General features: G+C 37.8%; 1 long non-coding RNA gene across 3 annotated transcripts; it reads right to left on the bottom strand.

The window, feature by feature from the left end:
• Nucleotides 1-7,175: 7,175 nt before the first annotated feature.
• Nucleotides 7,176-27,346, bottom strand: LOC134477593 (uncharacterized). Of its 3 annotated transcripts, none has more exons than XR_010049603.1 (5): nt 27,166-27,346; nt 13,024-13,073; nt 11,598-11,680; nt 7,861-7,947; nt 7,176-7,382 (listed from the first exon to the last, which is right to left on the bottom strand). It is a non-coding gene; the product is annotated as an uncharacterized LOC134477593 (long non-coding RNA). The 3 variants fall into 3 exon arrangements; XR_010049604.1 differs by having other exon boundaries at nt 7,861-7,944; XR_010049602.1 differs by lacking the exon at nt 7,861-7,947.
• Nucleotides 27,347-27,760: the final 414 nt, after the last annotated feature.

Raw genomic sequence — 27,760 nt, 5'->3', positions numbered from 1 at the left:
ATTCATACAACTGTTTCTTCAATGCTTTTGTTCACAGTTGAAAGCACACCATGGGAAGGCCAGAACTAGTCAAGCTTCTCTCATTCACCATTGACCTTGAAGAGTTTAACATGGTGTCAAAGCACATGGGAGTGCTCAGTTTACATCTTCTGGAGTACTAAATATCTAATCATCATCATTGCTTTTTGCTATAGTTCACATGTTACTTTTCTCAGATTTCTTAAATATAAAGTTTAATAAAGAAAGTTTGAAAACAAATGGCCTTACTTGTCTGAGTAATATGGGAAGATATTCCAGTTTACCAATACCTGTAATTAATTACTGTGATTTCGCTGGTCCAGGATCACTCACTCCACCGACAGAGAAGATGACAGGAAGAGACAGGAAGTTTCCTATTTAGAAGAGGCTTTTGGTAGCATGACAATTTGTTAAGCATCTTTTGAAAGTTTTCAGTGTGCCAAGTCCCTTGTGCAGAATAATAAAAGAAGCAAACAACTTTATTTTCTTGGATAACTTAACTTATCCTTAAGTTAACTTAAGATGATTTGCTTGTACGGCTGGCATTTTGTGGCACTGGCAAAGACATTTCAGTTTATTGCCATATGGAGTTCTCAAAAGTTGCTAATATGAATATAAGGTCCATGTTGGTCCTCTTGTGCCATGGTAGCTGATCTCCCTAAGAGTCAGAAATTCAACAACCCAAGGTTAAGAGTGCAATACAGTTTTAAAACCTGCCAAGTTACCATGCATCATCATTCCTGTAGTCTTCTACTGGTCACATGGGCTCAGTTCTAGACTGTGGGAAAGGATCATGCTAGAAAATGAACTCCAGAAGATGAGGATCACTTGGAGAAATCTAAAAGGATGACCATGACAATGAGTCCTGGTCATTGCAGTACAGAGTGTGGTACATGAGTTCATGAGCTCCGTAAACATAACATGTAGTATCACATCTCCTTTTACGAAAAGTCCAAAGACCTAAAGATTAAAGCAAGCAAATGATGAACCCATCAAAGTGGAATTCATGGAGACGGCATACCTGAATGAAGCTTTGAAAATTATTTTATTTATTTAGTTGTTTGGTAAAAATGCAGACACTTCAGGGCTCAGCAGATCTAGTCAAGAAGGACCACTCTGGAGCCTATTATGGTGGCTTTGTACTGAGGGGTCCTCCCTCCCATTAGTAAGGTGATACACAACTGTGGCAGGACCCTTATGTCAGTCCAAAGACCTTGCATTCACATTAGCAACTTTGGAGAAAAGGTGAGGATAGGGGAATCACTACCTCCTCTGTATACAATGTGTGACACGAGATTGTCACCTTGACTGAATTTAGAGATGCTTAGAAAGGTGATTTGATCAACAGGATGCTGTAACAGTCAGTGGAATAAGCCACTGATGTTCATAGCCCAGTGTGGGGCCCAGTAGCAGGTGAGTAACAGGAGTGAGCCATGGATCTCTCATCAGTGCTCCTCCGCTGTGCTCTGAATTCCAGCGAATGAGAGGCTTTGTTCTAACATGCACTTCCACCATGCTGCCCCAGGCTTGAGGTGAGAGGACAATGCACTGGAACCTCATTAAATGTGAGTAAAATTAATCCTGTCCTCCTTTAAGTCATGTGTCTTAGATATTTGGATCCAGTGATGTAAAATTAGCTAAATTCAGCCTTGTTAATTTCCTCAAGAAAGTCATGGATAGCTGTGGTGGTTCTTGTATTGTCTCCATTGGCCTACAAGCCTGATCCTCACTTCTCACTGTCAAAAGTTATCTCATATTCATGTACTCAATGTCTCTTAGCTTCTATGGGACTAGTGGATGTTAATGAAACTCACTCGAGACTGATTAGGAACTTCAAATCTAATTTCTTGTTTTATAAGTAGGAATATTGCCTCCTATACAAAAACTCTCATACCAAGTGGAGAGTTTATTTTCTTTTGAACAGACAAGTTTTCTTGAGAACTGTGTTAATATGAGAAATTTGCTTGGCAAGTACTGAGGTGAAGGGAAGGAATACAATTATCTTAATGAACTTATAATTAAGTGTCTCCTCTTCTCTGTGTTTATAGAACTGGATATATTTGTTCACTCCACAAACAGCTACTCAAAATCTTTTCTGTGCTCTGTCTCATATTAGATGCTGAGCGATAGAAACATAGATGAAAATTTCCCTCTGTCCCAGGAGGAGGACAAATGGGGAACCAATAGTGGATTTGAGCCAGAAATGCGAATCACCCACACTCATCCATCACCGAATTCTCACAACACACTCTACAAAAGAGTGAGATTAAAGTCTCCTTCTTCAAAGAAGAGAAGAGGAAACATAATTGTCTGCAATTCAGAAAATTTACCCAAGATCAAAATGTATGTGGATTCATGACTGTCTATTTTTGTGAAGGGTCATATCACATCATTTATGAATTACAGTTAGATAAAGCTAAGAAAATTGTGCAAGAAATCCAAAAAAGTTTGTAAAAAAACTGTTGTGTGTGTGTGTGTGTGTGTGTGTGTGTGTATGCAAATGGCTTTATATGCTGTAAGTTTCACTCTGCAAAGGGACAGAAGGATGATTGTACTTAGCTTTAAATTCTCTCTCCCTTCCTCCCCACTGTTATTGGTTCTATTTCTCTGGAGAATTTCCACTAAGATATATTTTGATATGCACAGTCTGGAGGAGACAAATATTAAGAATAATTTTTTAAATAACTATGAAATCTAATTGGGGCTACTGGATCTCCAGAGACCAAGTAGAAGTATCTAATTGTCAGAGATAAAATGACCATGACTACAGTCATGAACAGCAGAGCCAAAGCGGCAAAAGACTAATTTGACTCAGAGATCTGTGATACTAGTTAGTTAATCTTGAAGTCATTAGAACTCATTTACCTAAATTCTTGCTCAATACCTATGAAAGAAAAGGTTCTAGATTAATTGAATAGAATCTGTCTTGAATTATTTTTTAAAACAAATGGACATTTTCAAAAATTGAGCCTATTTATAGATCTAGAACACATGTAAAAAAAGGGATCAGACACACCTGAGTAAGAACCTTACTTGTATCAAAAATTTATGTCACTCATTTTCCTCAGAAAGACATATAGGCCTTGTCTGGAGTGTTGGTGCCTTGTAGAAAGAAAATTAATTTTGCAGGATTTATTAGAGCTGGCTGTAACATAATACAAATCCTAGAAGACCCAGAATACCACCCCAATCTGTTATCTAAGCAGAGGCTAATGTGCAGGAAATCATTGGTGGAACTCGAGCTCAAGTCCATGTGACAGTTGGTGTAGTAAGTCTGTGTGGTTTACCTAATGTGTCAACTTGGCTAGTTCACAGTGCCCTGGTATTTGGTCAGATATTACTTTGGATGTGTGTGTGTGTTATGATGTGTATAGACGATACTTACACTTAATCCCATGGACATTAGGTAGGCACATTGACCTCCACAACTTGCATGGTTTGTCCCATCAGTTGAAAGTCTTAGTAGAACAAGATCTTGGCTTCCTCTGGCTCAGAGGGAGCTCTGCCAACTGACTTTCTTCAAATTTCCTCTGCAGCATCAGTTCTTCCTCATTCACTAGCTTTAGGTTCAATTTCCAGCTTTGTTTCCCTGAGTCTTAAATCTGCTTTCTACTTTCATCATATTTTGGACTTTTCCAAGCCTCCGCATATGCATAAGCCAGTTGATTTAAATGAATAAACACATTTTCTATTATCTCCACCTAAAAACCCAAATTCAGCATGTGGTCATTTCCAAGGTTTGGAATAGACAGACTCAGCAGATTATAGAACTGACCCATGTGTTTACTGACCTGTGTATTAGTGCAGAAAAGACAAAGTGAAAGTCTGTAAATCTTCTCTACCAAGGAAAACAGTAAATTCAAGGAAGATCACATTGCCGTAAAGATTGAACAACTAAGTATTACGAAGATATTGGTTCGGTTTCTTTGGAAAACACACTCAAATGCCAGCTGGTTCATAAGTGACCATGTAAAGTAGGTTATATTAGCAGGGTGGACTTTGTTTGAATTACATCTCCAATTTGTTGGAAATTATCAAGGAGCCTGACCAAGAGTCCTGATTATCTGTCTTAAGAGTATAATAGGGGAAAAATCCAACAGAGACAATGTAGTATTGCATCAATGACTGGGAAGTCAGTGTCTCCAACTGGGTTTCCCAACCAGTCCCAAAGCAGCCACTACTTATTGGGGGGACACAGTGGTAGGTGAGGCTAGCAAGGGATTACAATTTATCGGAAGACTCAGACCCAAAAGGACATAGATAATCATATGCTATGAAGATCTTGTCCTGGAGTATAATCCTACAATGACTCCAGAGGGTATAGATGATCATATGATAAGAAGAGTTACTGGGAAATCTCAAATAGGAGGTATTGATAACCCAAGCCTCCATTTTTTATCATTTCTTATAGGAGTATGCAAAATTGGTCATTGTGAATTAGTGGTTCCCAACATGAATAATACCCACTGTCATGGTTTATGTTTGTGTCCCCCAGGCCTCATGAGTTTGCATTGTTCATTTGTGATGGTTCATTGTATAGTGCTTGGATTGATGGTGTCAGTGCTCCACCCACATAGGGGTGGAGCCAGGATGTGATGTAATGGCAGGAAGAAGGTATGTCTCTCTCTTTGCTGGTTCGAGCTTGCTGTCGGCGGCTGCCATGAACTGTGGTCCAGCCATGCCTGCCTATCTTGGAGCCAACTGAGTGTGAACTGAAACCTCCAAAAACTGTAAGAAATAAACCTTTCCTTTCCCAACTTGGGCATCAGGTATTTTGTCTCAGTGACGAGTATAAGGTAACTAAGACACCCACGAACCGGATATGCGCCTCCTGAGGTCATCCAGGTCCCAATGAATAGTACTATATACATGATTGAAGATTTCCAGCATCATAAGTTGAAGTGGAAAATAGATTCTTAAGACTAAGGACTCAATGGTAACCATTCTGAGGTATCTGGGCAGCTCAAAGGAAGAAAAGCTTTAGCTTCAGGAAGCTTCCACTAAAAGTAAGAAAGTATATCCAGTTCAACCCATAAATTTTTACTCCATTGATAGGTACTGTTAAGTACTGTTGTAGACACTAAGGATCTAGCTGTCTATGGTGCAAATACTAAATGCATGAATTCAAAGGTCCAAATAAGGATCACGAATATCAAGATAGACAGAGTGGGCATTGTTGTTAGCAGGTAAGATTTGGACTAAGAAATAAAGGAGGTGATATGGTGATCCATGGAGTTGAGAACACAGCATTCCAGGTAGAAGAATTAGTCAGAATGAGAACACACAAGACAGATTTTTAAGGCACTCAAAAAATCTCAGGGGATTTCAATGAGCATAATGGGGAAAATGAATTGTACAGGAGAAGAGAGAGATAGTTGCCACCAGATTATTTCAGGTCTTGCATGATGTTGCAAACAACTTTGGCTTTTAAGTAGCAATGGGAGCCATTTCAGGATTTTAACTGAGGTTACATAAACTGCACTCTAGGAATAAAGGGATAGGGGAAGATACAAAGAAGTATGATGAGAAGATAATGCATGGGAGAGATATGACGGTGGCTTGGAGTCCACCAGTAACTGGAGAAGTGGTGAATACTCAGTGTATACTGAAGGTAAACACCAACAAAATTTCCTAAAAACCTCAATGTGTGAAAAGAAGAATGAGAGGTTATTTAAAGATCTGGCCATCAACAACTGGAAGAAAGACTTCCTAAAATGGGTAGATGACCAATGTAAGTAGTTTTTGGGTGAACTGGCTCAGCTTTGAACATTTTAAATGTGGATATTGTGCTGGGTGCAGTGGTGCACAGCTGTAATCCCAGCACTCAGGAGACTGAAGCAGGAGAATCATTGTGAGTTTGAGGCCAGCCTGGGCTACATAGGGAGTTCAAGGCCATCTTGAACTACATAGTATAACCCTGTCACACATAAAAAATGTGAATATTGGAAATCCCAATGAATATATTAAGTGGAGAGCTGGTCTAGAGATTAAAAGTCAAACCAAGTTTAGGTTTCATTATCACTAATAATTGCTGTTAATAAAAATATATCATATGTTTTAAAAATCATCTTATCCTTTTATCTCCTCTTTCTTCCCCTTCAAGTATTGTATGAAAAAAGAGATGAGTAGAGAAAAGATGAAAATTTGACAATATTCTACTTCTTTCCTTGATAAGAATTTTGATTTTTTTTCAAAATGAGGAATTTCACCTTGAATGAAGAATTAAATACTTAATTCATATCTTAGAATTGCAAAATTTCTAAATGGAAGCTGGCTTGCAACTTGGAGGAGCCATAATTCTATTTACATTTAAGTGTTAGGAATGAAATAATAGAAAATATGCAAGTTTCAACCCAAAGACATTGGACTATTATTCCTAGTAACATAAACTGAAAAAAAAGACCAGAAACAAAATTACTTACCACTACTATAACATAGCAATTACATTAACAATAATGCATTGTAATCCTTTTCACTGTCCACCTCAGTTATCTTTTTTTCTAAAGCTGTATGAAAAAACAACCTACAGCATAAGTGTTTAATTGCAAACAGCTCCAGTTGTGAAAGGATTTGGTAAAGGATGGAGTTTTGTGAAGGTGTATATGATGAAGCTTAAGATTTGTGGAAATTTCTCTAGACATCATTGAGGAAATCCTAAAAACCAATTGCAAGCAGTTGACATTTCTATTTATAATTCAACCACAGGAAACATATACTCTTGACTCAGTGATTAGAAATATAGACCATGATATTGCAGGCTGCTTTTCAAGGTATTGACTAGCTTATTCCTCTTACATGCAGACAGAGCTCATCAGCTTGACTGCAAAGCTTCAGCACCAATTTGAAAGCTGAAATGTCACAACACTGCACAACATTTTATTTGATGGCTCTGAAAACTCCCTGACTAATTTACTCCAATTTTCCCTTTTTGTAGAAGAATTCTCTTCTGAAGAGCCATCAAATTTTTATGACTCCATTAGAGATAGAAATTATAAGTGTTACTTTGGCAAAAATACTCAGAGAGAGCAGCAATTGTCAAGATTTAAAACAGGGTATGGTGATGGTCTTCTATTAATCTACTGTATTCTGGCTGCTTGAAGAAGCCTAAAAATATTCACCAGTATGTGACCCACAGACAAGCACCAAACAGAGCCAGTGGCCAAGTATTTTTTTATTTAAATAGATCATTAACAAAGTAGAAGGTATTTGCCTGCTTCAGCAAGACCAGCATCATGAAGTTCACTGAGTAACGTCTTGTCTTTAACAGCAGTTTGGTGAATCATTACAGATGCAAGCCACAGTATGTCAAGGGTAGTCGTGGGTCGCTGTGAAAACCAGGATTTTCCTCTCCACATGAAGATGAGCTGAAATAACAAAGTACTTGGCTATAAAAACAAACTGAGCTGGAAGAGCCATGCAGGTATCCAGGATGGAGCCCAGGTGCTATCCAGGGTCCTGGAGTTTGGGCAGCGCTCAGGTGAGTCATCCTAGCACTTTTCTCTTTAGATCAGAAAGAATCATTTCCTTAGGAACTCAAATTTCTATTCATCTCCAGTCAAAGGGAAACATGAGAGAAGTGTGGAAGATTCATATAGGAAACCAAAGTAGAGCACACTGTATTCTTTTTATGAATATTTTCTTAATTTTAATTTTTATTAGTATGAGTTTGCAGAACCTACTGACAGCATTCAGGGTGGGAAGTAGAGACATGTACCTAACACATGTTCATCTTTTTACATCCCTTCACTTCCCTGCGTTAATCCACTTCTTGGACCCCTTTCCTTTTGCAAGATGTCTAACTCCATGTTTCCTATACATCATACAGAAAAGTATGCTGGTTACCTGTTGTCCGCATAAACCACAAGAACTGCTTCTGCTTTCTCTTTAAAGGCATAGTTGATTCTTAATATTGCAAACCTGTGCATTCTTCTTGTAGAAAAAAATAAGAATACAATGAAAAAATATTTCCTATAATGACTGCAACTCCAAGAAAACCACATTAATTACTTGCAATATTTGCCCATTACTTAATACTTACTATAAATAAGAATTATCATACAATACGTATTTGATATCATTTTAATTTATATCAAATTTAAGATATCTATTAATCACTAAATTCACTCATAAACATTTATTATTTTTATGATATATGATAATATATGATGCATTTATTGTTTTTATGATATTTGATAATATGCAATATATGTATTGTATAATATACATATATGTTTTATGTTTATTATTTATATAAGATTTAACATATATTCATTTTTATTCATATAATAATTGTGTTAGTATATGTATTATATATATTACATATGTTATGTACATACTGGTGCCATAGACCAATGAGAAAGTTTACATTTTTCAAGTTCCAAAATTAATTTGGCAGACCTAAGGCTATAGATGCCAGTCTTTCTGACAGCCAGGTACATGCACTTATTTACTGTGCTTTCCTATGTCCTTGTGAGATATGTTTAATCATCTGTTTTGGAGTTCAGAAAGTGAGGATCAGATTAATTAGGCAGCATATTCAAAGACATTAAGATTCAGATGTATTTTCTCCAGAGTTCCAAATGCACCCAACATCAAGAGGAAGCAATCGATTGCTAAGAGCCTATCTCCTGGTTATGAAAATATGTATGTCGTTTAAAAAAAACTATGAAGCAATGTAAATTAGTTTAATAGAAAAAGGAGCCTCAGGCTGCTCTTCTACTTAAGCCGAAGTCCTCACTTTCTCAATGAAATTACAAAGCTTTTGTTTCTATTTCAAAAAGATCAGTCCTGGTAGGGGGCACCTATTCTGTAGGTTGGGATGTTAAATTTAATTGATTAGGTCTGCTTTAGTGTAAATAATTTGAACACACACTTATCAACAGAGCAAGCCACTTGAAGCAAATCATTTAGAAATGCCAAGGAAGCGAAGGAGAATTCTGCTCAGGGCAGCCCTGAGTCTCCCTAACCCGTGAGATATCAATCCTTATAACAAGTGACAGGTTCACCATGGAAACTATGATTTGCAGCTTTCAGGGTAGCTACTGTGTATCAATATTTCAATGTAAATGCACACCAAACAGTCTCTTTCAACCTTGTGTTGGGAAAATATTCTTTGAAAAAGACTTCACAGCAATATAAAATGTAGACAGGGGTTTTATCAAAAAATAGAACTTATGGATTACAAGTTCCTGTTTGTAATGTATGGTACTCCTCATTCTTTTACTTTATCAAATCAATTAGGAAAGGCCAGCTATGATCCGGGGCTTGCTCTTCTAAATACTAGAAAAGCTGCATTTGATAAATCCTACTCTAAAAGTGATCTGAATCTCTGCAAAAGTGTGTGATTTGTAATATCTACTGTACATATCAAACACATGATTCAAAACAAAAATCCTTATTACAGAAATAACTTTTCAAATAAATTTTTCTCATCTAGAGCTGACCTATTCCCATATTGATCCCCAATTAATACATAGCATAAAAGAATATAGTTTATTCAAAGTATAATTTACGTTAACTTTAATATTCATCTCTATAGCTGCTGACAGAGATTTCTCTTCAGTGGCTGAACTATGCTACATGCCACTGAATATAGTTTCAAACAGCTATATGTAGTTATAATTCATTTGTCCTCAGTATCTCTAGTCTAGTCTAGTAAGAAACTGAATTTTTTTAAGAAACTGAATTTTAAATTGTATTTACATTTCATTATTTTATAGTAAGTTAAATGAGTAATTTAATGTGAACTGTCACAACTTGAATAAAGCAAACAAGTTTTTTGAAAGACTCAAATAAAACTCACTCAAGAATAATCATAACCATAACCACTCTATCCTGTGTCTAATAAAGGAGTTGGATTTACAGTTAAAACTTTGCCACATAAAAATCTTGACTCCTATAGTTTATGACTTTATGAATCTATCAAACATTCCAAAAAGAAAAAATACTAGGCATACACAAATTCTTCCAATTCTTCTGGAAAATGAAAAAAGAATAACTCCATTTCAGTGTATAAGGCAAGGATTACCCTGAAATCAACACCAAGGGAAAAAAAATTACCAAAACTTCTCAACCAACATCCCTCATAAGCTTACATGGGAAAATTCAGAGTAGTGTATTAGCAAATTGAATCTATAACACATCATAACAAAGTCGGTGGTCCCAAGAATCTAAACTTGTCTGCGTGTCCAAAAAATAAATCATTGTAGTTTGTCACATTAGCAAACAAACAAAACCCAAATATACCAAAACTGAAAAAAATGTGTATTGAAATTCAGGATAGATTCCTGATAAAAATAGGAGTGGTTCACAACTGAACACATAGAATTCACGTGTAACTATATCCCCAGACTTTTTTTTTTTAGTCTATGCTTGAGACAGGGTCTGGATAAGTTTTCCAGGTTGGGCCTGGACCTGCGATCCTCCTGTCTCAGCCTCCTTTAGTGCTGACGTGGCGAGGCACTGCCATCATTCACAGTACAAACATGAGGAAGTTGTGATACTGCCTTCTATTTCCCATTGCCCTGGGGGCTCTCCATAGTGACCTATGGCAATGACAGGAATGTCCTACTTCAAGACTGAAAAGAATTTCCAACATTGTTCTTCATAGACAACATGATATTCTACAGACAAATGGTTAAGCTGATTGAAAATAGTAGGCCATAGTTGGTTTCATTCATAAAAATCCTATAAAAGGAAAGTAATCCATGGTGATGCAATTCAAATAAGTGGTTTCCTAAACAAAAGTGCGACAAGGATGAAAGATTGGGAGAAGGAAAATAGAGCACAAACAAAATTTGGAGATGATGGTTATGTTATTGACTGTGTGTATTTTGTTACGGTTACATACGTGTATCTAAACGTACCAAGTTGGAAGCTTTAAATAAATACAGCTTAACGTATGTCGAAGAGGTCTTGAAAAGCTATTCACATGCGTAAACTCTCTCTGTAGCAAACATACCAGCACTGGATAGTGTATTTCTAGACCATGCAAAGCCTCCAAAACAGTCAAGAGCCGTGATAAAAACATTTATCACCTGGACGGTGTGGGAGAGGACAGGGAAGCAGTTGTGTTACGCAGCAAGCAAAAGTTATCCTTGCTCTCAGGTTTTCTCAGCACTGAAGTGTCCATGCCCTTGATAATAAGTGTGGAAGGGAAGACAATAGTGATTCGTTTGCTTAGTTAAGTTAAACATAATTTTTTTTCTCTGAGAGTTAGCATTCTAAAATAACCCCATGGATAGGATTACTGTTATTCAGTGTTACTTACAGAAAGAAAGAAATAAGAGTAGCTTCTGTGGCATTAACATCAACACGACAGCAGGACAAGAAGACCTAACCGTGTTCCTCACTGAAACTCAAAGCTCTCAACCATATATGGACCAAAATGCCTTTGTGAGGAAGCGCAAGTCTATCTGAGACGTGGCTGTGACCTCAGTGCGCACAGTTGAGTGACCGCACTGAAATGGGTAAGAATTTGAGCTCTCCTTTATCTGAACTATGTCCTCCAAGCAAGCACAGCTCAGCACAGAGAAAATTCCCTGAGCCCAGTTTTGCATGTTTATCCAGCAGGTAGGTACCTGGATCCTGAAGAAATATCAGCATTGCTGTGTTCACTGTGGCATCATTCACTGTAGCTTAGTACCGTGCTAGCTCAGAGGTCCTTGAATGGAAGGACAGACAAAGAAAACATGTCAGACAAAACTTTTTACCCACTTCAGTTTCTTTACTTTTTTTCTGTTTGCCAAATGAAGAATAAGCAATTTCTCTTTCTTTTTTCTTTCATTGTTACTTTTGTCCATTTGTTTCCTAGAGACTTTCTCCCTTTTTCTCCTTTCTTCTTCATTCTTTTTCTCTCCTATATCGTCCTTCTTTCCTTTCTTCCTGTCTGCCCTCTTTTCTTCTTGCTTTCCTCCCTTCCTCTCTCCCTCCTTCCCTTCCCTTCCTTCTTTCCTTCCTTCCCTCCTTCCTTCCTTCTTTCCATTTGTCTCTTCCTCCATTGCTTCTTTCCCCTTTCTCCCCTTCTTTCTTTTGAGTAAGAAAACTTCTGAGTCTGGACAAAATGACTCTTAGAGCTAGCTTTGTAAGGTTGGGGCAACTGTGATTTAATGCATTAAGTCAAAGAAGTTAGAGTGACAAGGGCCCTGATCAACTGATTGTGGAATAGAATGGCAATGAGAGAATTATCGTGTCTGCTCCTCTTTCTTAGAGGTATTGTCAAGCATGAATGATTTATGATGACTGTGAATCACCTGATGAGATATAACAAAATATTCTGCTCACACACTGGCCTGGGTCACTGCAGGCAAGGCCAAGGTGGATGCCACTGGTTCAAAGAAGAAACTCAAAAATGCGGTTCCCCAGGGGTCTTCAGAAACTCCCCCCTTCACCCCTCCTTGCTCCCTCTGACACCACAGCCCTGGCCCTTTGATAGCCTTCTCTTCAATCACCGAGAAATTTGACCTTGCCTTAAAGCAATTTTGCTAGAAGTGATTATGAGATGTGTGCCAGAATGCCTGTGCTCTCTATTAAAGAATATTCTCTTTCCCTATTCTTCTCTGTCAGGTCATAATGGATGCGTAATTACAGACTGTCAGGACCAGGCTTTGCTTCAATTTAACATAATTAAAAGAAGTGCTACCAAATCCAATGTCCTTTTCTGTGATAAGGATAATTTAAACTCTTCCTCCTGTGTTCGGAATACTACAACCTTAACAGAGCATGGTTAAAATGCCAGGTTTATCAAAAATGCATCTAAAGCCAATGCTGATCAGTTCATTAACTCTTAAGACAATTGAATAACAGATTTCTGATTTAAGGGTCAAATAAATGTCATGTGTGAAACAGATGTATAAATGACTACAATTTTAAAAGACACACACATACCTATATCTTTTATATATATAAAGGTATATATGTGTACATATATACATATATATGATTTTACACACATATATATGTGATTTTATATATATATATGATTTTTGAATAGTGTGTATGACTTACCACATGAGAAATTTTATTGTCCACATCAGCTCCAGAAAGAGATTACCTATCTGAAATAAAAGAACTTTGTTGAAATATTTCTCATGTCATCTTGAATAAGGGAATGAAAAATTCCAAATTCTTTGTTACTCTTATTCTGTCTTTCTTTTTATCTTTTCTTGTTTATTCCTCAATATTTATCACATACTAATGTGACAATTTCCATGTGAGCTCAGTGGAAAACTATGCTGGGGTCTCACTTTTTGTGTCCTGCAAATTCATACTTAGGAAGCTGACCCTCAGGATGATGCTATTCAGAGATGGGAAATTCTGGAAAGTGCTTACGCTATGACAGAGTCATCAGACAGAGGATTAGTTCTCTAACAAATGAGACTCATTCATCACGCCTATCTCTTGGGGACACAGTGAAGCTGTCCTGTCTATGAACCAGAGCGGAAACCTTGCCAGTTATTTCATCTCTGAATTCTCAGCTTTGACATTTGCAAGAGATGCACTGATTCTAATTCTGAGCTACCTAGTTTAAGCCATTTTTTTAGACTGGGTGTGGTGATGTATGCTTTTAATTCCAGCACTCAGGAGGCTGAGGCACAAGGAACGATGAGTTACAGGTTGGCCTGGGCTACAAAGTGAGTTCAAAGCCAACCTGAATTGCATAACTGAAATCCTGTCCCAAAACGTTAAAATATATATTATTAATGGGCTTTGGCTTAATGGCCTAAGATGATTAGAGCACTTGTTTTAAGTAGTTTGTACTTATTGAGGCACAATAATGTAACTAGGCAATAGAGGATGATTGGGAGCAGAAAGCAGTAAACGTTTTTTAGTTGCCTAATGAATCTCATACCCAATAATTGGAGCTAGGGAACTCGTAAGAAAATGCCTACTTGAAACAAAGCAAAATGTCTTCTGCTTATTTTAATATGCTGAGTCTATTTTTATCCTCCAAAAACATGCAGAATAATTCTAACCATTTTGCTATATCCAAAGGTTGTATCTAACAATAGTTTTTCTTCCTTCCTTGACAAGCACTAACGGGCAGAGTCATATAGCCTAGACTATTCCCTGAGGGAGATTTAAATATTTAATCATTTTCCTTTTACAGGAGAATATGGAAGAAAGATTATTTGGAATTTTCCACTGTGAATTTCAGTTGTGAAGGCAGCACAAAGGTTGCTGCCCTTTACTTTTTCAATTTCCTAAAATATGCCCCACAAACAATGGCCCTGCTGAGTCATCCTTACCATTGGTACCAAAGTCAGTGCTCAGATTAATATTCCAAGGCTACGGAATATTTCCAGTGCATCTGCATCTGCATTTCCAGTGGTAAAATAAAAAAGCCAATGTCCTTAGAGGACCAGTGTTACCAAAGTTGAATTTTCAATTTTCTCGGTGGAAGACATTAAATACTTGAGTTTCACTTTACTTCATTTCCTTCCCTTTTGTAAAAACATTTCAAACCATAACAGGGAATTTAAGTCTTGGGGAATAAATTTGAATAATTATGATTTGAGTGCATTAGCTTGGATTTATGAATTAAACTTGGATTCTATTCCCCGTTCTGCCACTAATTTGCTGTGCGAACTTGCAAAGGAAGTTATTTAATTATTCCAAGTATGATATCATCAAGTATTGATAAAATAAACCTCATGCTCCCAAATGCCACTTTGATATCTGGCTTTCCATGAATTTTGAAGAGAATTTATAGAAAAAATAAAGAAGTCTGAAAGCTGTAACAAAAATGTGTTAACCCATCTCCACTGATTGTCCTTCAGGCATGGAGTCAGAGGAATGCTTCATTTGACTCAATAAAATTTGCCTATTAAATTTACAAGTCAAAGCATGACGGTAACCCAAAGAGAACCAGAAATAATTTTATGTATTCTAAGCACCAGGTCATACGCTGGCTTCTTTACATATGTTTCCTCTCAGCCCTGAGAGCACCTATTTGCACTCCCTTGTCAAGTCTCTCCCATTCATTTATCACAGGGTTGAGTTAGCAGAGAGAATTCAATTACTGAATTTGCACTAAGTACAAAAAAAGATGGCAAGACCTTCCATGCATTAGCACAGTATTTAGAACCTTACAAGTGTTTATATAAACAATGCATTTATAATAACAAGATGATTTCTCTGTGATTCTCACATCACATGACAGCTGCAGGACTTGTTTCTGCTACTGTTTTGCTCTGAGTTCGGTCTATTTTTAACAGGGTGTTACTTCCTTTTTTAAGGAAGGGGGTGACCTCATGCCCTGTCTGCAAGGAGTACGTAAGATTTTGAAGCCAATTTCTCTTTTTATTGCTATGAAGTCTGGATACATTTGTGCAGTTATTTCTTAGACACAAGACATCTTAATATAGGGATCTGCATTATGAATTCCAGGCACTGAAAAGGAGAGAAAGAAGAATCCAAAGATGAATTTGAGGAATCTGCCTTCCTCAGAACTCTTCTTCCCAGCCACTCATATCCGAGCATTGTTATCACTGCACCATCCGGCCCCAAATCCTCAGCAGGGACCACACAATCAAACATTCGTGTGAGCTCCACAGGCATGAAAACTGGCATGGAAGGAGGATGCGTGAGAGCTCAGTGAGCATCACTCATTTTAAGTGGGCTGCTACTGCTCAGCTCCAGGGCTGGCCCCGCAGAAACTCAACCCCAGCATCACTAGATCTTCTAGACTTATAAATGTTTTTTTATTTTTTCTTTTTTTCACTGACATTAGCGTATGTTTGTGGCACATAACATTTACTTTTCTCTTAGGGCGCAGGTACTTGTACTTAGAGTGTCTTAATTATTTTTTTATTTCCCTTCATGCCACCGATCCATCTGCCTTTCCCTCATCTCTAATCCCCCTTCACCATCTGTGTTTTAACAGTGTGCTTCTAAATTCATTACTGATGTGAAGTCTCCCACATTGTTTAAAGATCCACATAAACCAAACGTATAGCAGACCGCAAGTCACATCTGTCTTGAGGTCCACTTTCTTACCCTCCACCTCAGATCTTTTGAACATTTTTTGTCTGCATCACTAAGTAGTCTTGGTCTCTGTTTTAAGCTTGTCTTTTCCTTCAGAAAGCCATCATCAGTGAAGCTAAGCTCTCGTCTTTCTAATTGTTTACATTCCTTCTTTGACAGATTAATCTTTCTCAAACACTCTAATCACTTTAATCCATGTTCAATAATCTATAACGGTGCTCTAAAATCTACCTCTTAATTCAGTACCCTTCTGCCTGAGTTTGAAGACTACCTCTTGGATAGTCTATTGGATTCTACCTTCTTTACCTATCCTTTTTCCCACTATTTCCTAATGATGACTAGGGAGTCTGTCCTTACAGCTGATACGTTTGCTTTCTCTGTGACATTCCAAGAATACATTCCCTCCTCACCAATATTATCAGACTTCTTTGGTCATGAGGGCTCCCTGATGTTCCAGACTATACTAAACAGACATTGGTTTTTCTGAACTTTTTACTTTGTATGTAGTCAGGCACCAATACGTTGTAAAATTCTTCTTTTATAACACCAATAAAGAATTGGGCTATCATGTCCTTAAAATCAAATGGTACGTTATATACTTCTCAGAGATCTGACTGTATGAGGCATATTCAGCAGTTTAAGAGACCATCAATATGCTGAGAAGAGAGACACGGTTTAAAGACCTTAGACGCTGGGATGGAAAAACTTGACTCTCATCAGGAGCTTTCTTGTCTCACAGACCTGATTGTAAATCTAAGATCTTCCATGTTACAATTTTGGATCTTGAGTTCTCATAATTTTCTTACCTGAAATAACTGTAATGTTTGTTGAAAGCTAGCATTTAATGAATAGTTTTTCTTCTGTGCACTATTCTTCATACTTTATTATTTCAATAAGCATCACAATAGCCTCTGAGCTAGACAATGCTTTTATCCTCAGTTAATAGCTAAGAAAGTCCAGGCAAAAAGAATAAGGCTTAGGAATTTTCCCAAGATCTCAGTTAATATGGGTTGGAGTCAAGATCTAAAGTCAGGTGTTTTTGTCTGGAGTCTGTACCTGTAAGTAGTAAGCACAATACTACTGAGATGATATAGTACCTATAAACTACTTCTTTGTCCTGAGACAAGTATCTAACACCCATTACTCTGTTTAAGTCCAAGGTCAGCTGGCTATACAGAAAGTGCAGAATGTCAGAGGGATGAGGCAGAGCAGAGCTGCTCAAGGCATGGCAAACAGGAAGCAGAGTGTGAAAGGAGGAGCTGAGAAGGGAGACAAGCCCTTCCTCTTCCGGGTCATGCCTCCAGTGAGCTTCTTTATCAGATCCCACCCCACTTTCGAATAGGGAATCAGCTACAAGCTCCATAATCGGATCACCAAAAATTCCAGCCTGTGACCCCAAGAAACTTTAGCAGGATATCTAGATATAAAAACATAACGGCCACCAAGTAGTTTTGACACTGTTCAGAGTAGTAGTACCAGTTTAGGTTTGGAAAATTACTGAATTTCTCTGAGCTTTATTCTTGGAAAAGTCCCTCACTCTTCCCATGTTATGTGAGCTACTGGAATGCACAAATGAAATAATGGATATAACTTTCAAAGCATACTACATATTATTGTTTTATTAGACCTGTCATGCTATGGAGGACTCTTAAATCTTTCTGTTGTTAGTAAACTTTCGATTTAAGAAAATTCTTCCTAAGCCATTGTCATCTATGACAATAGCAGCTGATCAGCACTTTTGATTTGTTACAGGTAAAAAACATTGTATAATCTTTCAAATTATGAAAAAAATCAATTTAGGGGCTGGGGATTTAGCTCAGCGGCATAAGCATCTGCCTTGCAAGCAGGCAGTCGTGAGTTCGATCCCCGGTACCAATAAAAAAGAAAAAAAGACAAAAGAAAAAAATCAATTTCCTTCCAGCTCATAAATCCCCCTTCTCAATAATAAGCACAGTCACAGAAATAGTTGTGAAATCAGTGGAAAACAGAGAATGAAGAAAACCAAGCTATGGTAACTTTGTTCTTTTTCTCAAAGATTCATTTCATTTTTATAATTCTGAGGTTGGAGGTGTAGCTCTGTGGCAAAGTGTCTGTTAAGCATAGGTGAGGCCTTGAGTTCAATTCCCAGCAGCAAAACTAATTAATCAATCAATTATTTTAATTAAATTCCCATTAAACTAGAACCAGAATCCATGGCAGCTTGGGCTGAATACCAAAAACCCATAATGCTACATTTGGGTTTCCCAAAATGCAGAGAAAGAGAAGTGCCACGTGTAGGAAGAGTGACTGGTGTATCAGTGTTTGTGTTTTGCAGAGAGAAGAAAGTGTTGATGTGTCAGCTGTAACTCGAATTGCTGGCCTGACCCCTGGAAGTTGGTTGCTGGTCTTCAAAACTGTAAAATTTTTCCATGGGTGTATTTTGAGATTCTAGGTTGCTAGTTTGCAGTTTCACAGTCTGTGGGTTCCCCCTGCTGGATGTTTAACAGAACTCAGGAGCTCAAAACAGTGTACACTGAAAACCAGTTTGAGAGAGAAAGGAGATGGAGATTAACCCTGATGGATGATTTGGTTTAGAGGGGCGGAGCGATGTGGAAACAACACTGTGTCTACTTAAACTAGGAGCCAGTGAGACACAGCCCATTCAATTTGACTTATTCATCGACTTGCTGTTTTTATGACCTAGTCACCAGTATTTCAAATCCAGATTTCCATTTTCCCTTGGAAGGCTGCTAATAGTGAGTGGACCTCCTTATTCCTCGATGGAGCTTAACATCTAGGGTTTTGTGATCATCACCTTGCCCTGTGGTCGCACTCATGCTGATGGAATCTTGGCTCCCTTTTATTTTACTTTCAGTTTATTTTTTACAGTTTTATTTTATGTGTACACTTTAGATACACGTAATGATCACATTCATCACAGGGAATTTGTGCCTGTACATGGTACATCCTGCTTCTCATACTTTTCCATTCTTCTCCACTCCCTTCAATCTCTTTTACTATCAGAACTGGACACCTATTTTCCCATGCTTGGCCTAACTCACGCTACTGTTTTGCATCCCACCAGTTCCCACCAGACTCTTGAGTCCTGAATTTCATTTTGAAGCTCAGTGTTAGCATCACTATCTCTGAAAACCACTATTAATCCCCATATCTTTACACTTCAATCCCTTTCAAGTTAAGTGATTTTGTTATTTTGACATAAAAAGGCAAAACAGGCCTGGGGGGAAGTATGCTAGGAAAATTTAATCCCAGATTTAACTGATTAAAACAAGATAGGTTTTACCATTTGGAATTTAAACAAGAGAAAAATACACAGGAGATTCTTTTTTCATACAGGAGACTATCAAAATAATATATGTAACAGTACATTTTTCTTTTCTGAATCCATTTCTATAGCTTAAGCAAGTGAAAAGAGGGACCCTAATATCCATATATTCCATATAGGTATATTCCATATTCATAACAGCCACATCCACATCAGTCAGAGTAGAGAAAGAATATAATTGAGAACAGAATGGACTGACTAATTGAGATCTTTCATGGAAAGACCATATAATCTTATTATGACCTGCTCCCAACAGACTAGAATTCTGGAAACCCAAACCTCCTTTTATGCTACATTTGAATAAAAAGCAAGCCTTCCTGTTATTCTCTGCCCCCAAGAAGCCTCAGTCTGCCATCTGGACTTCTTGATAATAGAGTTTATGGACACTGGGCACCACCAGAGCAGTTAGAGATTTATTTATACATTTGGCTTGAAATAGGGTTTATTTAAAAGGAGGTGAGCATGAGCTTTTTAAAGTACTAAAATAGATAAGTAACAATTTCATGAGAATTGTCTGTTGCAAGCCTCTTCCACAGTTCACTTTCCTACTTCCGTCCTTCTCTCACTGTACCTGTGTCACTTCGCACACCAGCATCCTTCCTCAATGAAGAGACAGCACAGTGGAGCAGGGTGAAGATTCCTGCCTGGGAGTCAAGGTTCCCGGGGCAAGTCACATCTCTGCCACTGGGCAGTTCCGGGTTAGTTTCTATCACTGGCAAAATGAGGGTTTGGAATAGACCAAAAAAACACCATTTTTCTTTGATGGCTACCATGCAACTAGACATCTAAGGTTTCTTGGTATCCTCTTATTAGCTGAAAATTAAGGCAAGTCAAAGAGTTCACAAACTGTGTTTGAGAATTGTATGTGATCCAAGCTTGAACAAACAATGTAATGCCAAATACACACACACATACACACACACACATGCATGCACACGCACATGCACACACACAATGCTTTTGGTGTACTATTCACCTTCTTTTAAGAAGCCTGAGAAAATCATCTTGAAGGAGGAAAGCTTTATTCTGGCTCATACTTTCAGAAATTTTAGTCTTTGGCCACCTGAGTTATATTCTTGGCAAAGCAGAAACATGTGATGGTATGAACAGCTATTTTGAAGAAAACAAATCATTATAATAGCAAGTACTCATATAATACCATCTTACTCTGAAGTCCTACCGTGCTTTTGCTCTTCTGTTTCTATTGGCTCTATCATGTTGTACCTTATTGGATTGTATTACATGTGATAGTATAAACAAATTTTCTATGGAAAATGAGATAACATAGTAGCCATTGTTTGTTTTCTGTTACTTGGTTCAGAATGCCCTGTAATACTCTCATTCTCTTGAATGGTTTTATACTAATTTGTTATGTTTGATACTATTGTATATGAAGTTATGCTCAACTATTTCAAAGAAAGAGACATTGTGGTAGTCACTGTTAATTACGGGTTGTCTTATGGTGAAATACTATGTTGCTTATATTGTTCTGTTGTGATCGGCTTTGTTATGTCCTGTTTTGTCTTAATCTCTTTAAAATAAAAAAAAATTAAAGAACAAAGTAACACCAGATAAGCAAGCAGAGGCAGAGGAAAGTTAAGCGTCACATTTGCAGCCTAGAGCAGACAAAGGAAAGAGCCAGTGAAGAGAGTCTGGGGAAAAGATGTCCCCGTCAAGTACACCCGTGATCTAAGCCATGGCCCAGTCCTCAAACAGTTCATTCTGCTAAGGAACTCACCAATGGATTCACCCATTTGCTTAAGCCAGAACTCTTCCTTCCCACAGCCCGTCAACTGAGAACCATCATTCCCAAAGTTCTTGTACAAGGGTCCCCTGTGGCTTTGTGATGACATGTTAGTAAAAGGAAATCTGAACACCTCAAACTACATCATAAAGTAGTATCAAAATAATTAAAAAGTGTCCAATTGGTCCAAGCCAGATAGTTAGACACCAGGGAATTGGTGTTGGAAAGTAGGAAACGGTTGGATCCCGGTGGCTGAAAGAATCATGAGTGATAAAATTCTAAATTCTCATGGACAGCTGGGCCATCGTCTTATGGGTAGGTGGATTCAAATGATTAGAATTAGTTTTTTCTCCTATTTTAATATTCTTCTCCTGATCATTCTTGGAAAAGCAGTATTTTCCAAAGAGTAGACCATGGGCTGTCACATGATGCTCTAAAGAGAAACAAAGGTAGGGGAGAGGAGGTCTTAGGGTTACTCAGGATATATTAAATTAATTAAAAATATACACAAATGAAAATCTTTCCAGGGTACATAATATACTAACATGTAATTTGCCCTATGAATTTGTAAGGTGATAGCGTCATTGCTTCTCAGGAAGGTATGCTGTCATCTCCTCAGATTATCTAGAAATATAATAGGGCAATTGTGAGCATCCTGATGGCTGATACTGGCATCCTTAGGCCAAGTAATATAGACATTAAATGCCTCCCACACTTGGGTCCATCCCACAAAACAAAGAGTTACTGGCTGGAAAGGCCATGGCTTACACAGAGCACAGTACTAACTACAACATTCCCTAAAGGAATCTGACCACACAGCCCTAATTAGAGTGGAGCTTGTGGGACTAGTATGCCTTACATCCACTTTGGGAAAGTAATGCTAAGATGTATACTTAAAGACTAGTTTGCACCACTAACCAAAACTCCCCACCTACATTTCTTTTTTTAACTGGGATGTAAAGAAGACTAAAATTATTTTAGTCCTTTCAATCAAAATAGAATAGAAGACTGGATGTGAGATGCATAATCATAGGCAGGAAACCCACCCTGTATCTTATGAGTCAGAAAATAAATTTTGTCTCTTTATAGCACTTACAGCTCTTGCTTTATCATCATGCTTATAACTAAAACTCTTCCAGATCACATGAAAAGTTACTAAAGGGGCTGCTATTTATCTACTGTGACTGGTTAGGACTTTGGCCAGTGGGAGACAAGGAATTTAAAATATATAGAGGGGAGAATTTAAAAAATTCTGAGTCTTCTCTTTGCTTATGCAACCAGTTTTGGTATTTTTCCTTCCACAAAAAGAAGTGTGTCCCCACCACTCTTCACAGGGACCTCAAAGTGTCTGTGGGGTCAGTCTTCATCCATGCCTGAACTGCTGTTTGGATGTAGTTCATGATTTGATTGTTTCTCTATCTACATAAAGGATTTTCCAGGGAGGAGAAGAGTGGTAGATAAAATGTTGCATGAACGTATTTTTCTAACTCCTTCTTCAAGTCATAGCAATTACCTTATTTACAAAACCACTTTGCTGGGTCATTTTTTGAAAACCACCAATACTTGAGTCTCAGTTACCTTGTCTCTAATACGGGGTTAATATATATATGTATATATATATATATGTATATAGATATAGATATAGATATAGATATAGATATAGATATAGATAGATATATATATATCTTCCAAATAAAATGAGATCATACAGCTAAATGCTCAATAGATGATTTTAAAAAGTCTGTTACACTGTCATTAATCTTTATTAATCAGGCTTTAGGACTCTTAATAAGGAACACTGAATGCTCTAGCTGTAAACTAGCTCTCAATAAACTACCAATATACTGGGCTTAAATTCAGAATAAAAATGTCTCTTCTCAGAGATTTTACAAGGGTATTAGACTAAAGAGTACTATTTTTTGTAATTTTTATTTTAAAGAAAATAAAACCAAGAAAAATAAAATGAATAAAACAAATCAAACAAAGCAGTGTAAGTGATACAGGGCTTCAAAACAAGATAATAGCAAATCAACAAGGATTAATATAATGCCTCTTATTGTCTTCAGAGTAGCTGCCCATAGCTTCAGATATAGTAAAATGAACAGAACAGAACCAATGAAAATAAAACAATGAATGCAATAAAGGACTTCAAAACAAGATAACAGTAAATCCAAAATGGATACCATAATATATCTTGTTATCACTGAAATAGCTGCCCATGCCATTGGATATAATAAAATCAAACAAAACAGAATAAAATCCAACCCTACAAAACAATGAAAAGGACTTCAAAACAAGATAATGAAATTATCTTGGAATTAACAATGACCACCACCTTCAGAAGGAGACCCCATAGACACTACATTGCATACTGTTATCCTCTGAGTAGATGCTCAAACTACCAGCCTCATACCTGCAAAGACAGTAAAATGCTAAGCACGTAAGCATTAGGATGTACTTTACCTCATCAATCAGTCACTGATGGCAGGGGTTGGGGCACGGGCTTGGCTCTTCTTGTCCCCCAGCCTATGCACGAGAAGGGGCTGGCATCTGGTTTTCTCCCCAGGGCTTGGGCATGGTGCTGACTTATAGGGATGTTTTAGATTCTTGCTTATTTCTTATTCTCCTCCATCACAGTCCTCAAATGGCACGGACTCATAGGAAAAGGCTAGTGTCTGATTCTCCCCACACCAGCCCTCTAAGGAGTAATATTATTGCAGCAAAAGAAATTCCAGATCTTCAAATGCTTGTCCTTAGAAGCAACAACCCACAGCTGAATTTGCCCTAGAAGTCCAAAGCTCTCCTTGTCATTGAAGTGGGATGGAGAGACAGAGACCGGCATCTTACCAGATTCTCACGGGGATCTTGTCTTTGGGCTCTGTCTCTCATACTTTCTGTTGAGGACTTTGACTTACAGAGGTCAAAGTTACCTTCTCCTGTTCACTTTCACAGGGGAGGAGAAGTTTATTGTCTCATCTGCACAGTTAGGGGTGGAAAAAGAATTAGGACCCTCTTCTTCAGAACACAGTTTCTATCTCTCCTCCTCAGAAGTCCTGCTTGTTTCCAGGAGTGTTACAGTGAGTAAGAGCTTGGGCATTTGTATGTCACCCTTTTTTCTCAAATATTAGGGTGATTATAATCAAAGGTCTCCCGAATCACAGGAAAAAAAATGTATCCACAGACCCAAGAGCCATGCACCTTTCCTCTTCCCCGCTCAGCAGTCTTAGTCTAAGGGAGACCTGCCCCTGTCTCCCACTTTTCATACCCACTGGCCTCTCTCATCAAATGCTAGCTTTCCTTTCCGCTTTTCTCAGTGGGTGTCTCATCACGTCCAAGGTCTGTTACCACCTCCTTGTCTTGAGACAAATGGGGTACCCTCCTTAAACCTTTCCCCAAAGTAAGGAGACCCACTGAAATTCCTGTTGATAGCAAAGAAAATCTAATCAATTATCTATTTTAACATCACTTGAATATTCATATTCTGGCATAGTAGCAAATAGGGATATAAAATCCAAACCACATTCTCCACCTTACTAAAACTAACTTAGTCTCTGACCCTGGTTCCTGTATTCTTTGGTAAGGTCATTATCAGGTAACTACCTCACTCCATTTGACTTTTTTTCTCCTGTATCCCTTCTTAAACTTATGCTTTCCCAGTCTTCAGAGACATGGGTGTAGTGTGTCAATATATTCAAGGATAAACCAGTGACCAGCTCAGTCCCTTTCTGTGGAAAGGGAAAACTAATAGGATCTTACTTCTCATGTCACCATGAAATTTAAAGCAATAAACTTTATGTGAACTATTCAGCATAGCCCTTGGAACATAAGTACACAATAAATGCTTGGTACTAATATACTTTTATGACAACATTAGCTCCAGGTAGTAACCATATGGCTCTTCCCTCTGGTGAAGAATGTAGCCTGACAAGCAGCCCCCTTCCAGAAACACTATACTTGAAATTATTGGAAGTAAAACATAGTATTTAATTCCTTTACTTTGGTTCCATCAAGTATATGTTTAAAATGAAATTGACATGAGAATCTCTTCCATTCACTTAAAGGGAGCCTATCATTAAGCTTCAGGGAAGAGAAAAGGGGGAAGGGAAACACACTGAAATCCAGAGTTTCCAACAGTCAGGAGTAAATGAATAACTTAACTGACGTTTGTTTTCCATTTCTCCTGCTTCACATTTGTATGCTGTAAAATTCCAAATGGAAGCGCTGTTCAGAAAGCTTGCTGTTCTGGTGTCTTGCCAAGAGTGTAGCTTCCTTCATGTCACTGACTCAGGAGCTAATTACCAAGTACTGATTTATATACTCCTGTTTTTCCAGTGACCCCATTTGAGTGGAATTTCCCTGAGCTATCCATTTCCTCTCTCCTGAGATAGTTCTGATAAATGTATTTTTTGCTAAAAACTAGGCTCAAAAAGTAATAAGAACTGTGGGAGTAATGAAACCCAAAATGCGTAATTGTTATTATAAAAAAGAGAAGAAAAGAAAGTGCTCCAAAGGATACAACTGCAAGTGTGTTTAGGTGTGTGAGACAGATGACCATATTACTAAGTATTTGTTGGAACACAACTATTTGCAGTCTCACTGTTTGAATGTCCATTTTGTATGCTTTAATTTTGTAACTTGAACAACTATTTCTAGGATGACAATATGTAATCTATTAACTAGTGATTTCTTACTGTTTATTTTTTTGAAATTCTGTATTACTTGTACCCATTTACTGTTTATTTTCTTTAAATAAAATTTAAAAAAAACTAAACTCAAATATCTACACCCTCGAGATCAATAAATCAAGTCCACTCAAGTGAGACTGCTTGAGTGCGGTTAAACACATGCATATTCTTAAAGAGCTGTCTATTCATAAACACTACAGAAAGAACTACATAAAGCACTACATAAGTCTTAACTACATTATTAAATGTTTATTGCCAATGCAAATAACAATAAATATGAAGCATATCTCTAATCATGCAGTCATAGCTAGAATACCGTAGTATGAAATTCTAAAAGAAACAAGATAAGTTTAAGACATTCCTAAAAGTAAAATCTGGACTCTATAAATTTAGTATTAAGGGAGAAAAGGGGGAGACATCCAGATGGAGTCTCTCAGAGCATTTACATTACTTCTGACTTTTTGCAAACAACTATGTAAAAGACAGATATTAAAGAAAAAAATATTGCACTGGGCAGGGCAATCAGACAGAAGTGGATTTTGTTCCAATAGTATTATTAGGGATAGGAAAGAGCCTCAATCTGCTACTCAGCTCCAGCTAGGAAGAGACAGAGGTGAGGGGCCTGGAAGGCCCAGGCTGGAGGAGGTCTTACGGCATCGGCCACCATGCCACCGGTGTGCTAATCACTTACTCAAATTAAGTGTAAACTTTCTCACATCTTCCTGATAGGAGAACATTTCACAGCTTGGAGCAGGTCACCTGCTGGAGGCATCCTCCTGCCCTTTCCCAGCCACTGGGAGAGGAGGATGCTGTGTTTGTTGATAATGACTTGCTAGAGAGAGGATCTCCTAAGCTTAGGAAAGACATTGTCTGGGTTGTAAAAACTACGTGTGGAGGGGATTTAAAATTATATCAAAAAATTTTTTAAAGAAAGAATGAAAAGGTCTAAGGATTGGAGTCACACTATTTAAAAATTAGTGTATGAAGTGGAAGGGGGTGAGGAAGAGTATGAACAAAGCAAATTTAGGTGTGCTGTGTCCATGCACAACACCCCATTATAAGCATGGTCCCCACATACTTCAAACAAGGACTAATACAAGTAGAAGGTAGTCCAGAGAAAGGAGACCAAAGGCTTTCTGTGGATACAACAGCCTACAAGAAGGCCCTATGGGAGCCCTCTAAAAGGCTAACCCCAGATAGAAAGGCAAAGACAGCGAAAAAGCTTCTAACGACCTGTCCTAGGAGCTGAGTTTCACCCTCACTTAGACTGAAAACATGGAAACACATTTTCCAGAGTGCAGAAATTGGATGTAACATCCTCTCAGGGGGAACACTTAGAATTTAATTGACTCATACCCTCCATCAGCCATGAACATACCCAATTCCCTGAAAAGCAAACAGAATCTTACCAGGTAAATGCTGGAATCTATTCTGAGCTGTAAGCGCGCTTGTGTGCCCAGAACAGAGGTGGCAACAGAATCGTAGGAAAAGCAAGATCTGCGAAGCTCCACAGAGCAGGATGTGCAGAATCACAGAATCACAAGACGATACAAAAGAGGCCGTGCTTGGGATTCCACAAAAATGTTTTAAATAAACTTATCTCTAAGGGAGTCCCAAACTTATCTCTCAGGGAAGGACGTGTCATGCAACAGATGATGATTGGGTAATGTGCTCTGATTTCCTTATTGGTTATATAATTTTACTGTCCTACAGAGTGTAAATTGTATTGGAAATATACAATCTTTTTTCTCACTTCATATATATAATCAAGTACATGCATACACACATTATAATTAAGTGCAAATTTATAACATACATAGTATAGTTTTCTCTATATATTTTGAATAGTTAATTTAAATATTTATAAGGAAAAATATACAATGCGAAACACCATAAATTCTAAGGAAACAAACTGCAATAAGGTAAAGAGGAAGAGAATGGCAGAGCCAGAACCCAAAGGTCCTCGTTCCAGGCCACTCTTCCTGTGGAGGCTCTGAACCAGCC

The sequence above is a fragment of the Cavia porcellus genome, unplaced genomic scaffold (assembly GCF_034190915.1).
Source record: "Cavia porcellus strain 051 isolate PalLab524CR breed Dunkin Hartley unplaced genomic scaffold, mCavPor4.1 scaffold_9, whole genome shotgun sequence".
NCBI classification, from domain to species: domain Eukaryota; kingdom Metazoa; phylum Chordata; class Mammalia; order Rodentia; family Caviidae; genus Cavia; species Cavia porcellus.
This window is presented reverse-complemented; position numbering and strand designations above follow the sequence as displayed.